The sequence below is a fragment of the Petaurus breviceps genome, unplaced genomic scaffold (assembly GCF_028583685.1).
Source record: "Petaurus breviceps papuanus isolate PSGF00001 unplaced genomic scaffold, PetGlider_PUasm1.0 90784, whole genome shotgun sequence".
Classification (NCBI taxonomy): Eukaryota; Metazoa; Chordata; class Mammalia; order Diprotodontia; family Petauridae; genus Petaurus; species Petaurus breviceps.
This window is the reverse complement of record NW_027187345.1, coordinates 3972328-3988844: the sequence shown is the minus strand read 5'-3', so window position 1 is coordinate 3988844 and position 16517 is coordinate 3972328.

Below are 16517 nucleotides of genomic sequence, written 5' to 3'. Positions count from 1 at the left end.
TGTAGAGAGCATTCCTATATTCCTTTTAGGAATGTTTTGAACTCTGTGTGTATGTGCATGTGTGTGTGTGAAAGTATATATGCATATATATGCATTCTTATATGTGTATATAGTTATATATAGTTCATATATATGGGTGTACATATATGTATGTGTATTTATAATTGTAATTTATAATATATTCATATTATATTATTATATATCATATGTTACTGTCTTAACATAAAAAGTTATTGAGAATATGTTAACAATGTTTTGGGGTATTTTCCTTACAGTTGTTTGTTAAACATTTATCCACAATATTTATATATTAATGGGTAACAAACTTTTATGAATGCAACCTTTACGTACATGTAAAAAAGTTAGCCTTGGTAAGGACTACTTCTTCATGTGAGATGGGGTGATGGAGGAAGTAGTGACAGAAGGCACCTGAAAGGTGTGAGATGAGGAGGGAAGAGATAAAAGAGAGTTTTCAGTGAATAGCCTTATTTTTTTTTTCAGTGAAACATAAATCCACAGTATCAGCTGAGAGGGTGAAGGGAAGTGGACCCATGGCAAGTTTGATGAGGGATGAAAAAGTTGGGGAAATTCACTGTGGTGAGTGAGATAGTAAAGTGATTATGTGTTTGGAAAAGGAATCTCTTGTTGAAGTGAGAGCCCATATGAGACTGTATAATAAAAATTGGTAGTGGACTTGGTCAGCATGATTTCTTTTCTTTTTTTTTCACAAGGGTTTAGAGGCTAAGTCACCTATCTAGTGATCGATAGTGATGTGAAACAAAAATCTTTATTTCTAAATTCACTCATGGCCAGATGGAATTCTTGGTAACATGGTTATTTGTTTTCTTTTCTTTTTTTTCTTTTTGGAGGGCAATTGGGGTTAAGCAACTTGCCCAAGGTCACATAGCTAGTAAGCATTAAGTGTTTAAGGTTGTATTTGAAATCAGGTCCTCCTGACTCCAGGGCCAGTGCCACCCTGGTCAGCATGATTTCATGATTTGCTGCAGAAGTATGAAATTTGGAGTGAAGGCATGGAATGGTCAGAACAACCCAAATTTAGGGTTTTTCAGGGAATGATTGTCAATAGGTTAAGGTGGCAAGTAGAGGACTGTACCAAGTTGAACTGGTTAGTCACTAGTTGGCCTTTTACCAGACATCAACATGGGAAGGAAGGAAAAATTTACCAATGGTGATGAACCAAGAAAGAGTTGAGAGGTGAATGTATTAGAGATCACTATGAGGAGGAAGGACCAGATTAGTAGTCACAAGGCAGAGGAAAAGATAAAATGATAAAAGATTAAAATCAGATAAAAGAATTTCAGAGTTCATGAATATGGCATTGGAATATGTGGTTTATTCAAGTCCACTATAATGATATCAAGAGTTAGTGTGGAAAGAATGTTAGCTAGACAATGACACTGAAGAATAAAGAAAAGTGATTTGTAGGTCAATACATAATGGCTACTAGTATTTGAAATGGTGATAATTTTAAGTAGTATGAACCTCAAAAAGCTGATGAATGATATTGGCAAAGGGAGGGTCTACACATAACAAGGTGGAAGAAGGTCTTTCTAGTGATTTGAAGTTTATAAGTTAAAGCACAAATACTACTACTGCAAAGGCTGGCCAGGTGTTATATAAACCAAAATGAGAGAAGTTTCAGTTAATAAAGATAGAAAGAGAAAAGGAAAAGTTTTAAGATGAAAGGAAGCTTGCATGTCCAGTGCTCTGTTCACTGGAGCTCTAGTTATTCTTAAATGTTGCCTAAACTTTTTAAATTTTTGTACAGACACTTGAGGCCAGGCTTCTTTCTTGGATCTTGTTGTCTTAGTATTTTTTAATGCATTCTTTGTGTTTGTTTACTTAGTGCTGTTATTCCTTCTTTGTGGCTATACTATATATTGAATTTGGGAGATTGGGGGACATACATAGACTCTTCTCCTTCCTCTATAATTTTTATTATAAAGTCTTTGACCCAGAAAAGCTACAAATAATGCCCAACCCTGGTTTCTCTATGCTGTTTCCAGGTCTGACCATATTTCTGTAAATGACACCCCAAATCCCACTAGCTTTTTCTGGTGGTTATATCAACCTTTTTAACTCATACTAAAGATGCATTCAATTAAATATACATATTTTATTTTAATGTCACCTCTATCTTGTAATTATGAAATTGATTTTCCATTCATTTCTATTAAATATCATTACTTGCAATTTGGTACAATATTCTTACCTGTCAACTTCTTTTTTGAATTTGATTCTCTCATCCAGCATATAAGATGCACTGTCCAGCTTTGTGTCAAGCTGGATAAGCATGTCACCTAAACCTTTATTAAAACAAAGTCTTAATTAAAATGCCAAACATTATAGGTACAAGCACAAATGCCTAGGGTAGTATATTCGAGATATCTTTTGAAATTGATATAAAGTTGAGCATTCATGTCTTTTCTTTGGATCAAGGCATTCAACCAGCTGTGAATCTACCATCTCTTTACCTGCCTTTCCTCAATACTATGGTAATTCTCCTGTTCTTAATGTTCTTTATAAAGATGATGGGAAATAGCTGAGCCATCACATATACCCTTTTTTCCCCCTTCAATATCCTACTTGGAGACATCTGTGCCAAGTAATTTGAACTTATTATGGCCATTAAGTGATCTTATCTTCTCCCTACTTACTTGAGGCATGAACTCCCCATTAGCTATTTTTGTTCTATCTTTTCTATTCTAAATGTAATTTTCCTTGGCAGAAAAAAGACAAAAAAAAGTTGGACAGCTGTACTTTCTCTCCATCATTATGTATTATCATCTAATCTACTGAAAAGTGTGGGCCCATTCTTTCTTTGACCCTTTTCTTTTCCCAGTATAACTTTTAAAATATGTCTTTCCTGTTCTTGTTCATGGTTTTCTATACCTTTCTCAGGACTCCTGACACTAATCTTATACCACCTTACCAAAATTTTTTTTTCATTCTCTATTATTCATACTTGGACTCTACCCAATACAAGTATTTTAAATACCCAACTTAATTTGAGGTCTACCTAATTACACATATTATTTTTAAAAAAATTAACTCCCTTTAATCTTCATTTCAAATGCTGCATATGTTTGTGTGTGTGGTGTCATATTTGAGATCTTCTAACCACTTCTATACTGACTTCAATAAAATGATCACTCCTTGGCATTTTAGTTTGTTATTATACAATGGAGAATTCTTTGATATTGGAGAAAATATCTTATGTAGTACAATTTAATTGCTCTAGCTAGACAAGGAATCTTCACAAGATCTCTTATACATATTCCTTCTCTCTATTTTTATCGCCCAGTCCTAATTCAGGTTTTTATTACCTCTCACCCTCACTATTGAAATGATCTCCTAGTTATCCTTCCAAACCCAACAATCTCCTCCCTCCCCTTTACCTCCAAGCCATACTCCACAGACACCAAAGTGATTTTCATAAGGCCATTTTGACCATTTCATTCCCCCATTCAATAAACTCCAGTGATTCCTCATGAACTAGTCAGGTGATTTCCTTGGTATAAGGAACTACCAGTAACTAAACTTTTTCAATGCTGGTCAGCACCTTTAGAGCATCTTTACTTACAGTCTTTAAAAGTGTCTAGATCAAGGGCAAGCAAACTTTTTTTCTTTAAATGACCAGGTAGTAAATAATTTCAGCTTTGCAGCCCAAGAGACAAAATTGAGGATATCATGTATTTTATTTAGCAAGAGATTTAAAAAAAAGAATTTCCCACAAAATTTTAATGATAAAATTCAAAATAAGATAGTGAGTACAAATTTTTATGTACTAATAAGAAGAATGGAACTTTTTGAGGGGGGGGGGCAGTAACGTTTTATTTAATTGGAGTTCAAAAGTAGATCTCCCTATCATCAAAAAATCAATTGCAAGTATTTATCTATTAATATTGACCTATGATGAAATTTTATGTATTTCATCTTTAGAAATCTTTTTGCAAAGATAGTTACTGCTAAACTACAATATCAGTCCATAAGTACATGATTTTGATTGAACATATTCATCACTTGGAAAGCATTTATAGAATTCTGTTAGCTTCTCCTCTTCATATTTGCCTTTTTATATATGAATATCTTGTGAATGAATTACTTTAAATTGAATGTTAGGTAGAATTGCAATTGCTCCTCAATTGCAAAGTTAAATGGATTTTGAAATATGGGAATTCTTTTTCACATACATCGAGTTCCTAAAAATGCTTCTAGAATTGTATTTTAATCTCAGAAAGTATATTTGCAGCAAATTTGCATGGTAATGCAGATTTTGCTTCTTTGTTTCAATTTTTAATAATACAAGAAGTATATAAAGTAGTTTAAAATTACTTGTGATTCAAATGTTAATTTTCATTGAATTGACTATAGTATACATTCACATATAATCTCTATCCTGTAATTTTCAACTGAATTACTAAAGTGAATTATTAATCTCAATCCTGGTTCCAAAATATGATGATTTTTTTTCTCTTTTTTGCCCCATGTTGACAGGATGAGTATACATTGCCAACAAAGTAAATAAATAAATAAATAAATGTCATGATATGGTAACACTTGTGGCACATGAAATACTATCAAATATTAACTGCATCATTTATATTAGTAGCATGCCTAGCAACAGTGTGAAGCATTGAAAGTTCCATATAGAGTCTTTGTCACTAATGCTGCCACTGTGAAGAAAAGTAATCATAGACAACATGTAAATGAATGAGCATAGCTGTCTTCCAATAAAATTTTAATTATGGACACTGACATTTGAATTTCATATAATTTTCACATCACAAAATATTATTCTTCTCTTGTTTTATTTATTTTTCATCCATTTGAAAAATGTAAAAAATCATTCTTAGCTCAAAAACAGTGAATGGACTAGATTTTGCTGACAGACCATAGCTTGCTGACCCCTAATCTAAATCAATGGATAGAAATTATTTTCCAAGGAAATGATAATAATAATAATAATAATAAATTAGCTAGCATTTATATAGTGCCCATTATGTACCATATTTGATGCTAAGGACTTTATACAAATTATCACATTCATTACTCATAATGCCTCAAGAGATAGGTGCTATTATCATCACTGTTTTACAGATGAAGAAACTTAGGCAAAAAAAAAAAGATTAAGTGATTTTCTAGGATAACACAATTAGTAAGTGTCTTTATTTGAACTCAGGGCTCCTGACTCCAAGCACACCCTTCTATTTGCTACATCCTCAATATTCACAGCCTCCTCAGTACCTATCTAGTATATGTCACAAGTATAACCAAAAACCCATTCTTTCTGGCAGTAAGATCGGCATTTATTAAGTGCTTTCTATACACTAATCTCCAGGGATACAAAGACAAAAGGGTGATATTTCTTCCCTGAATTAGTTTATATTCTAATCCAGTGACACAACCTATATAGAGGGAAAATATATGGGGACTTTAATAGCCTGAAATGTCATTATGAATCAACATTGTTACATGGCAACAATAAAGTACAATGGCAACAATGCAATTGTGTAAAATTAAGAGAGGCAGAGCTTCCAAAAATGCTGAGTTGTTAGTCTCTCTGCACTCAGACTTTATCAGAGTTCATCTAGAGTCATTTCCTGGCACCAGGGATTAGGAAGAAAACTAACAATCTGAAATGTCCAGAAGAGACAGCAAGGATGGTGAAGAAAAACACTGAGTCCATGTCTTATGAAGATCTTTGAATCACCTTATCATGTTTAGTCTAGAGAAGAGAAGATTGAGTTAATACAAGGAAATCCAAAGTTATATATACTTCAAGCATCCATCTTATTTTTATTTTCTATTTTATGTCTACTTACAAGCTTCTTCTTCTTCTTCTTTTGCTTTTTGGAGGGTAATTGGGGTTAAGCAACTTGCCCAAGGTCACATGGCTAGTAAGTGTTAAGTGTCTGAAGCCAGATTTAAACTCAGGTCCTCCTCACTGCACCACCTAGCTGCCCCCAAGCTTTTTCTTCTTATCCTTAAACAAATAAATAAGAACACTTGATCAGGTTTCATGAGATGCTTCAGCAGCATCAGTATTAGAAATTGTAGTTAGTACTTGGTTAGGACATAAAAATAAAACTGAAATTCACCAAAACTTAATATCAAAACTCTTCAAGTCCCAGAAGGATAATCCAGTGAAAGGGTGATTAGACATATCCTGGTTGGTTCCAGGGGCCAGGACCAATATCAATGGATGGAAATTGCAAAGAAGGAAAAAATGACTGGATGTAAAGGAAAACAAACAAAAATCTTCCTGAAAAAAAAAGCTTCCAAAAGTGGAATGTTCAATCTCAGTACCAGGTAGATTCCCCAAATTGGAGGTCTTTAAATATAGGTTGTCCAATCACCAGTGAGATATGTTGTTATTGTTCAGTCAATTCAGTCACATCCAATTCTTTGCAACCTTATTTGAGGTTGTTGAAGAAACAGGCAAACAGGGTTAAGTGACTTGCCTATGGTCACACAGATAGTATCTGAGGCCAACTTTGAACTTAAGTTCCCCTAACTACAGGACCAGCACTGTATTCACTGAACCATCTAGCTGACCTTTATATATGTTACAGTGGGAAGTTTTTCATGTATGGGTTGGACAATCAAGGTCACAGAGATCCCTTCCAGCATTATTTTTTTTTAAATTTCTGAGTGTGGTAGCTAGGGAAGGGTGTTTTGGTCTCAAGGAAGTGATAGGAATGGTGAGTGCTGCCATGAGGGATTAAATTGATACACCTTGAGAAGGAACAGTGGTATCAATTTCATGATACTTGTGAGAGAAGGAGGTGTAAAATGAAGGAGGGGGTAACTAAGGGAGAGTGTGATGGAAAATAGACAATTGAGGTGGATGGCTGGATTGAATGTAAAGCATGATCTGATTGATCTGGTCAAGGACTGGTTAGATATTATGAAATATGAAATATTACACTCACCAACCAGAACAATTTGACCTACACACAGAAATTCCAAAGTTGGATGGGTTAAGTTATTCAGGGAATGATTTCTTGATAACCATTTAGGTGTAGGAAGGATGGAAAACACAAAAAGTTAACAAAATCATTCTCTGTCATTGATAAAACATTTTCATCCTCTCTTTCTTAGTCATCTTTGTTATCATCTTCATAATGTTATAGATGTGGAGTCAGAAATACCTGCCTTTGACATTTATGATTTGTGTAACTGACAAGTTACTTAATTATCTGCAAGCTTATTTCTTCCTCTTTAAAATGGGAATAGTTATAGCTGTAATACTAACAACACAGGGTTGTTATGAGACTCAAATAAGATAATAATAAACATTACTATTATTAAGTATGAAGTGTTTTGCCAACTTCTAAAAATCTATGTCAGTATTTTTTATCATAATCATTGCCATCCTTGGCACTTAAATAATGTTCCACAACTGGCAAACCACTTTGAAATACATGATCTTATTTGAGATTGTGAATATGCACAAACACATCACATTTAAAAGCAACATCACTTAAAATCAGATTACACTGTATTTGAAGTATTAGAAAAATCACTATCAGTTAAATGATTATCCTATTACAAAAGGAAAGTAAAAAAAACCATCACTGACAAGAGAAAGTTATTCCTTTAATATACTATATACACTAAAATGAGTAACCTTTTAACCAAAAGTTGTTATTATTTTCATATATGCTATTAGTTGATTATCTCTTTGGCACTAAAGTTTAAAGAAATGAATAACTCTTTCTACATGCCCCCTAGTTCTAATAAGTTTTATTACAATGATATTTAGCTGTATGGTTTCCATAATAAAGAACAACTATCAACCAGATGTAAAATGCAGCTAAAGAAATTGCAGTGAGGGGCAGCTAGGTGGTGCAGTGAATAGAGCACTGGCTCTGGAGGCAGGAGGACCTGAGTTCAAATCCAGCCTCAGACACTTAACACTTACTGTGTGACCTTGGGCAAGTCACTTAACCCCAATTGTGTTTTCCCCCTCCACAAAAGAAAAAAAATCCCCCCCCCAAAAAAAAGAAAGAAAAAATTGCAGTGAAATTAGATATGAAAACTCCTTCTGCCTCTCTCAGTAGTGTTGGTAAAAAGAATTATCCCAAAGTCCTCAAAGTAAAATCAAAGGCTAAATGTAGGAATGAGTGTGGGTGGAGGGAGAGGAAGCATAATGCACTTAAAGAAAGCTAAGTAATAGGCTAATGAGAATGCATACATACAAATATATACATATGTGTATATGTATGTGTGTATACATACACATATATGCTTAAATTATTGAGTGTTAAGGTGGGAAGTCAAATAAACATCATTCTATAAGTATCCTTATAAATGTGTCTTAGAAAAATGCAAAGTTAATGAAGAGATAGAAATTTACTGTCAAGAAGCCAGAATACCAAAAAGCAATATTACCCAATAAAAACATTATACCACAAATAAACCCAAATATGGCACAGTGACTTCCCACAACAACAGAAATTGGACATAGTCATCGAGATGAAATGTATTTCACACCCGTGAGAAACAGGCAAATTATAGTATTTGGTGCAACAGAACAGAATATCTCCCTTTAACACATAACAAAGGATGAAAAATACCATGGCCAATTTAATCCCTCTCTTATAATTTTTTAAAGAATTGGAATACAAGGCCCACTTAGTATCTTTGCATTGGTTTTATTGAAGGTCAGCAACCAAAGCTTCAATTTTGTTTCCTGTTTGCAATTGGGGAGAAGCGGATATTTAGCAATTTTTTCCGTTTCTGCCATAGGATATTTCATGGGTTTCAGGTCAGGGGATACTAGTTAAAATACACTTTATTTCACCATCTATTTACTTCCTTAAGAAAAACTACTCAAAGATACACATAATAATAGGTGGCCTCAATATATAACCAGAGTTTAATTTTGGCCCAAACTTTAAAAAGAAAATTTTCCTATTTTTATTTCATGCTTCATTTACCTAATGCTAATCTCTTTCATAAGGAGTTCCAACTACACAAACAATAAGTCAACAACCAAAACACTTTGTTGGGATAGACAATTGCTGATTGATAATCCTGACAGAGGGGATTAGAGTATACAATTCCTGACAAAATAGTTCTTCTAAGTAAATGACAGTGTGGCATTTAGCAAAGGAAAACGAAAGAAAAACAGGAGTTGGGAGATTATTTAAAAACATGAAAATATGACAAGGTAACAGAAAAATGACATGGATGAATTAGAATAAACTACTTGGTAAATGTGCATTTCATTTTCAGAATTAGGCCAGAATGTGCATTTTTGAAATTTGAGTGTCTCAACCTTCTAATTTCCAGTAGTAACAATATAAACGTGAAGTTATTTCTGTAGTCAACTTTCAGACTATTTCATGTTTAGAAGGCCATACTCAAGAACTCTTAGAATATAACATCAGAATGTATCTTTGAATTTCCCCTAAATATGAATCCTGTCAACTATCTCAGTGCCAAAATAAGCACTTAAGCACTGGTAACACACATAGTAAAAATGTCCAAGTAGACTTAGAAATATGGGAAATTTGTAATCGCTTGAGGAGAAACATGTTAAATTTTGTTTAAATTAACATTGATTTGATTAGGTGCTGTAGTAGCAAGCACCCAGCATCTCCAGGGTGGCTGCCAACATAGGTTCTTAGATCTGCTTTTCTAAAGGAAAGCAACTCAAAATGGGTTAACAAGTTTACTGTAATCAATCAAACATATATCATTTACATAGTTCAGGGGGAAAAGGTCAGCACCCCGAACTTCACAGTATACAGGCAGAAGTTTCAAGATGGAGAAACATATCAAGCAGACAGGCTTCCAAACTGTCCAACCATTACATCCATACCAAATCACAGTTACCAGAGAGGGAAGCATCAACATCTGGGTTTTCAAAGCCAGGGGGCTCTCAATGGCTGCCCAAAGTCTCATCTGGTCAAATCACACAACACTTCTCAAAGTGAGCCCTAAAACAAAGCCTCACATCAGGGATTATATAGCCTTCTCCTGCTTCAGAGAATGTAACCACTCTCTTGACTCACTGCCCAATCACACAGCATCAAGGTGTGGGCATTCCTGAAAACCAAGCCTCCTACCACAGGTTCCATGTGACCACATTCAGCCTATTAGGGGACAGAGTATATTTTCAAATCAAGGAAGGTTCTCAGAGTCTCTAAAGCCTATCAAAGAGCCTAGGGGCAGGGAAGATCTTTAAATTTGCATTTCTTTTACAGGTGCTTCCCAAAAGATTGAATAAAAACCAGACCACTTTAAAAGAACAGGTAGTCAAATGAAGTGAGAGGTAAGAAAAGAAATTTTTAAGTGGAGGGAAATGTTTTATCAAAATTGTAGATTAAAAACCTGATATTCAGGGTGGCTAGGTGGCACAGTACATAGAGCACCAGCCCTGGAGTCAGGAGGACCCAAGTACAAATCCAGCCTCAGACACTTAACACTTACTAGCTATGTGACCTTGGGCAAGTCTTTTTACCCCAATTGCCCAGCCTTCCGCCCTCCAATAAGGAAAAAAAAAACTGATATTCACAATGAATAGAAAACTCACAAAAATAAATTATGAAAAACATTTTTCCTCATAGGAGATGATATAAATATTGTTCTTCTGTAATCATGGTTGATCATCTACTTAAAAAGGATTTTTAAATCTGTCTAAATTGTTCTTCATAATATGGATTTTATAGTTTTAAATGTTCTGCTTCTACTCACTTCATTCTGCCTCAGTTCATTAAAAATTTTCTGTCTCTTTGAATTTATCTTTTTCCTCATTTCCTTCAGCAAAATAACATTCTTTTGCATTCATATGCCACAATTTTTTCATCCATCCCCCACTGATAGCTCATATCACCAAAAAAATCAGAGAAACAAAGAAATTACCATTCATGTCTAAGGATAAATGAAAGTTCATGACAAAACAAGGAAAGAAAGTATCCCAGGGTAAAAATGGACATTTTTTTTGTATAAATAAATGCATACAGCTAATATTAAAAAAGAAATAATTCATTAGGAAAAATCTTGGGAGTCATTCCCAAGAAGGGTCTAATTTCCAAGATACATAAAAAGCAATTCAAAATTAGGCACAAAAATGTACTAAAGAGTGTGTGGGATCTGCTTATGCTATTGCTAGACTTATACGAAAAATGAGATCAAAGAAAAAGTAAAAAGTCATGAGTGTCTGTGCGTGTGTTTATAGTATCAATTTGTACTAGAAATTCAAATTAAAATTACTCAGGTTTCCATCTTCCTGTAAAAATACAAAAAATGAGAACAGTACATGTTGGAATAAATGTATAGTAAGATGAGTGCATGAATAAGATTATATGAATTGGATCTAGCCAATAACTTTAATGACATTTCAAAAGCTAATTTTTATTTAGAAATGAATAAAATTAAATACTCATGCAAAATGATGCTAGAGTACTCAATATATTGGATAAAACTATGCCTGCCTTTTGGAATAAGTAACCAAATGTTTAATTGAATGGACAATTTTTTGAGAAGTTTTTTTCATATAACACCCACACCCACTTCCCCCCCACATATACAACACACACACACACACACACACACACACACACACACACACACACACGTCATGCCTGCCACCAATTCCATGTGTAAATATAAGTGAACAAGGTATTCATACTCAGAGGATTTTGGTGACCTTACCAGTAAAACATGAGTTGTACTAAATAATCTGAGTGATACCTTAGTTTTGAAGTTCTGCCATTTTTATCATCCTCTTCATCATTCTCATTGTATGAGGCACAGAGAGTTGAAAGTCTTGTCTCTAATATATACTGGTTATGTGACTCCAGGCGAATCACTTAATATCTTTATTTAATAAAATTACATTTTTAATTAGCATGAACTTATTTTTCTCTCCTTCCTATATATACTCCTTGGAGAAAAAGGAAAATTCCTTGTAATAAATCTTCATAGTTAAGCAAAGCTAATTCTCTCATTTCTATACATGTGTCTCAGTGTAGAGGTATGATTCTGGACCCTGACTATCATTTCCCTGTCAGGAGATAGCATGCTTCTGTATTAATCTCTTAGAATCATGGATAGTCATTGCACTGATAAGAGTTCTGACAATTTTCAAGCTTGTCTTTAGAATTGTTACTGTTTTAATTTTTATGTTTCTGCTCATTTCATTCCTTATCAGTTACAATGTGTTAAAAAAAATATTTGCTTTTATAATATAGGCGTTATACTATAAACTATCCCTTTGGCTCTACTCACTTCACTCTGCATCGGTTCATATGTCTTTGTATTTCTTTTAAATCATCCATTTCCTCATTCCTTACAGCAAAATAGCACTCCATCACATTCATATACCACCTTTTGTTCAGCCATTTCCCACTCTCTTTCTGACTACTTGCAATTTGTTTTTTCTTTTATCTGTAAATTCTAGATTTTGTCAATGGTAATCTGAGGAGTTTTCATTTGAGGGTTTCTTTCGGTAGAAGAAGAGTAGATTATATTTTTCACATTGCCCTATTTTTCTAATATGTCTGGTGTATTTTTTAAAATAATGTCTTAAAATTTTATATCCAAGTTTTTTTTGGCCTTGCATTTCAGGTAATTCACTAATTCTGAAGTTATTTCTACTTGATACATTTTATCAGTTGTTGTTTGTATAGTTATTATCCTACATTTTCCAGTATTTTCTCAATGTTTTTAATAACTCATTTTCTCCTGAAATTATCAACTTCTATTTAATCCATTTGGATTTGGGGAGAGTTTATTACTAGGATAAGGTATTATAATAAGATACTGACTTTTCTCTGTCTCCATAGCTTTCCTTTCTTCTATGATATATTTTTTTAAAAACTCAAGCATCATTTGTTTGAGGAATTCTAGTTGTTGTTGGGGCAGTGAGATGGTACAGTAAATAGAGTTCCAAATCTACAATCAGGAGGCCCTGAGTTTAAATCCAGTCTCAGATGCCTACTAGCTGTGTGACCTTGGGCAAGTCACAACCTCATTTGCCTCAGTTTCCTAATCTTTAAAATGATCTGGAGAAGAAAATTGCAAACCACTCCAGTATCTTTGCCAAGAAAACCCCAAATTGGATCATGAAGAGTCAGACATGATGAAAAAGATCAAACAATATTAACTAACAACTGTTCTTGAGAGCAATATGTTGTCTTTTTCTCTGAGGTTTGACTTGTAGATGTTTTAATTTAATCTCTTCTGGATCTGTGTCTAGGTCATCCTGGCATCAAATAAATCTTTAATTTTTTTTAGTTTACTCATTTTAGTTAAAATTGTGTACTTTGACACACCAATCCCATTTCTGTATATATTCCCCAAGAAAGTTAGAAACAAAACTCTAATATCTACCAAAGCACACAAAATAGCACTTTTTGGCAACAAAGAGCTGGATGGGGAGGGGAATAGATGCCTATTGATTGATAAAATGACTGAATAAACTTCTGAATATCAGTGTTGTTCTTGTATCTGTTTAACAACTAGCTTGTAAAAAAAAATGCATGACACATTTTTGGTTTAATTATTATGTTATCCATTACTTTCTTGAATCTAGTTTTAAAAAATAATAATAAATCAGGGCAGCTAGGTGGCTCAGTGAGTAAAGTGCTGGCCGTGGAGTCAGGGGGACCTGAGTTCGGTTCTGGCCTCAGACACTTAACACCCACACAAAGAAACTAGGCGTGTAAGCATGGGCAAGTTATTTAACCCCAACTGCCCTCCAAAAGGCAAAAATTATAATAATAATAAATCAAGCCCTGATTGCTAATATTAAAAATGAATATTTGACATCAATATCAGCAGACTGGTTCAAATTATGTTCAACACACTCCTCTATGACTACAAAGGATGCTTTCTCCAATAAGAAAGGATATGTGAGTGTGTATCCTTTATGTATTATGTTTATACATTGTCATGTGTTATATAACATTTGTTTATATACATATATATGAAATTCAGAAAAACATGAGGTTATTTGCATGAAGTTATGCAGAGTGAAAAATTCAGAACAATATATACAAAATATACAAAATGATTATAACAATACAAATTAAAATATCACTAAAAGTAAAAGAATTGTTTAATTGAAAAAGGAATAATGATCCTGGATAATGTGTAATGAAACATACTGCCATCCTCTCAGAGAGAACAGGGGATACTTGGGAAGATATTCACAGGGTGATTATCAGCTGTTTTTTCTTCACTCTTTGATTTGTTGCAAGGAAATTTCCATTGGATGGATGGTGAGAAGGGTATATTTTAAAATTATCATTATATGCAATAGGAAGAGCACTAGCTCCAGAATTAGATGACCTGGATTTATATTTGGCCTCTGGTGCACATTGCCTGTGTGACCTTCTGCAAGTAAGCTCCTTAGTTTAATCACTTGTAAAATGTGACTGAAGTTTCCAAAATATGAGGTTCCAATATTAGGTTGGAACTATATGATTTCTGAGGTCCCTTCCAACTCCAGATCTATAATATTATGAAATTAATAAAATGAAATTGGTGGAGTAGTATGAATTAGATTATGTACTACTAAAAGCAGACAATACTTTCCTCTGTTTTCTATGGCAACTCAGTAATACTTTGATGAGAGTGAGAAAGTGTCTCAATAATAGAAGATATGCTTTTGAAAAATAGTGAAATAGCAAAGAAATATTGAGGCATCATAAAATCTTAAAGTTGGAAGCCACCGTGAAGAACACCTCTTTCAAACTACATCAACAATAATATAGTTAAGGAGACATCCATTCAACTCCTGCTTTAATGGTTTCCTTGATGAAGAACTCACCATTATTCTTGAGGCAATTTATTCCTGGGCAACACTCACTATTAAGAAATACGTTTTTTTCCCCCTTATTGAATCAAAATCTGCTTCTTAACATTAAACTTCTACCTATTGGTACTGGTTGTGCCCTCTGTCATAAAACATAATAATCCAATCTCACTTCTGCATGACAACCCTTTAAATTCAATTCAATAGATTAAGATCCTGCTATATGTGTGTGTATGTATATATATGTGTGTGTGTGTATATATGGGTGTGTACGTATATAGGAATGTATGTGTATATGTCTAAATCTAAATATATATGAAGCAGGTAGGTGGTACAGTGTATAGTTCACTGGAACTGGAATCACTAAGACTTATCTTCCTGAGTTCAAATCCAGCCTCAGACACTTACTGGCTGTGTGATCATAAACAAGTCATTTAACTCTGTGTGTCTCAGTTCCTCATCTGTAAAATGAGATGGAGAAGGAAATGGCAACCACTCAAGAATCTTTGCCAAGGAAACCCCAAATGGTTTTGTGAAGAGTCAGGCATGACTGAAAAATGACTGGGAAAACTCCAACAATATATAAGATGATCAAAGACATCATGTTCCTCCCTGAGTCTTTTTGCCTTCTGGATTAATAACAATTACAATACAGTGACAGCATATAGCTATCAAGGGACAGGATAAGGCTCTATATGTTAACAATCTGATTAGCATTAAAAAGTCCTAACAGGAAAAAAATGCACAGATCAAATAACAATTATGCAATAGCATCTTAACATATATTTTTGCAGCTGAAAAGGGGATGGCAACAGATTTAGAAGTTGTTCAAAGAAAAATTCCTACAATATTAATGCAGTATGGCATGGACTCATCAGAGGCAGTTATAGAAAAAGTAATAGTTTTATATTTAAAAAAGAGAAAATCAGGATTGGGATTGAGCTAATCTTGTTTACCACTTTTTAATTTTATTCTTCCTAAATGGACTGCCCACACCAACTAAATCACAAGTATCCTTTGAAATATTAAAGCAATAATCTTGAAGAGGAAATACATGGTGAAATTTTTAAGTTCACAAAGGGCAAGAGTTCTTCTAAGTAATGAAATGTCAAGGCATAAGTGTTAAACTTCAGAAAGGCCTCACAAAGCTGTTTGGTGGGTGGAAAATTAGCATTAATGTGAGCAAAGGGAAGGTAACACATTTTAGTGAGAATAATTCCAGCTATCCCAATTATGATTTTATGAGTTCTAGGCTCATAACAACCAAAGAAAAGTTTCTAGAAGTCATTGTAGCAAGAACAGATGTCTTCAGAGAACAGTATTATGCTTAGAGATAAAAATTCTTCTAAATTTTTTAACATTATTGTAAGGGTAATGAAGACTATATAAAATATTATCATCCACATAAAAAAGTGAGCACACATCTGTAACATTGACTACCAATTAATTAAGTAATTATACCTTAGGAATGGCAAAAGGTCAAAGAAAGGTCATTATAGCCATCTGAGTTTCTGATAGATGGGTTTATAAGAATACACCAAATATGTGTATATACATTATATATATAAAACTTTTGAGATGGAAAAATCAATAGCTAAATACAATTGGGAACAGATAAATTCAGAAATTATGAGAAGGGCCTAGGGCAAAACACAAATGTAAAAGGACAAAAGACAATGAATAAATGAGCAAATATTCAAAAAGGATCTTATATTTCCTACAT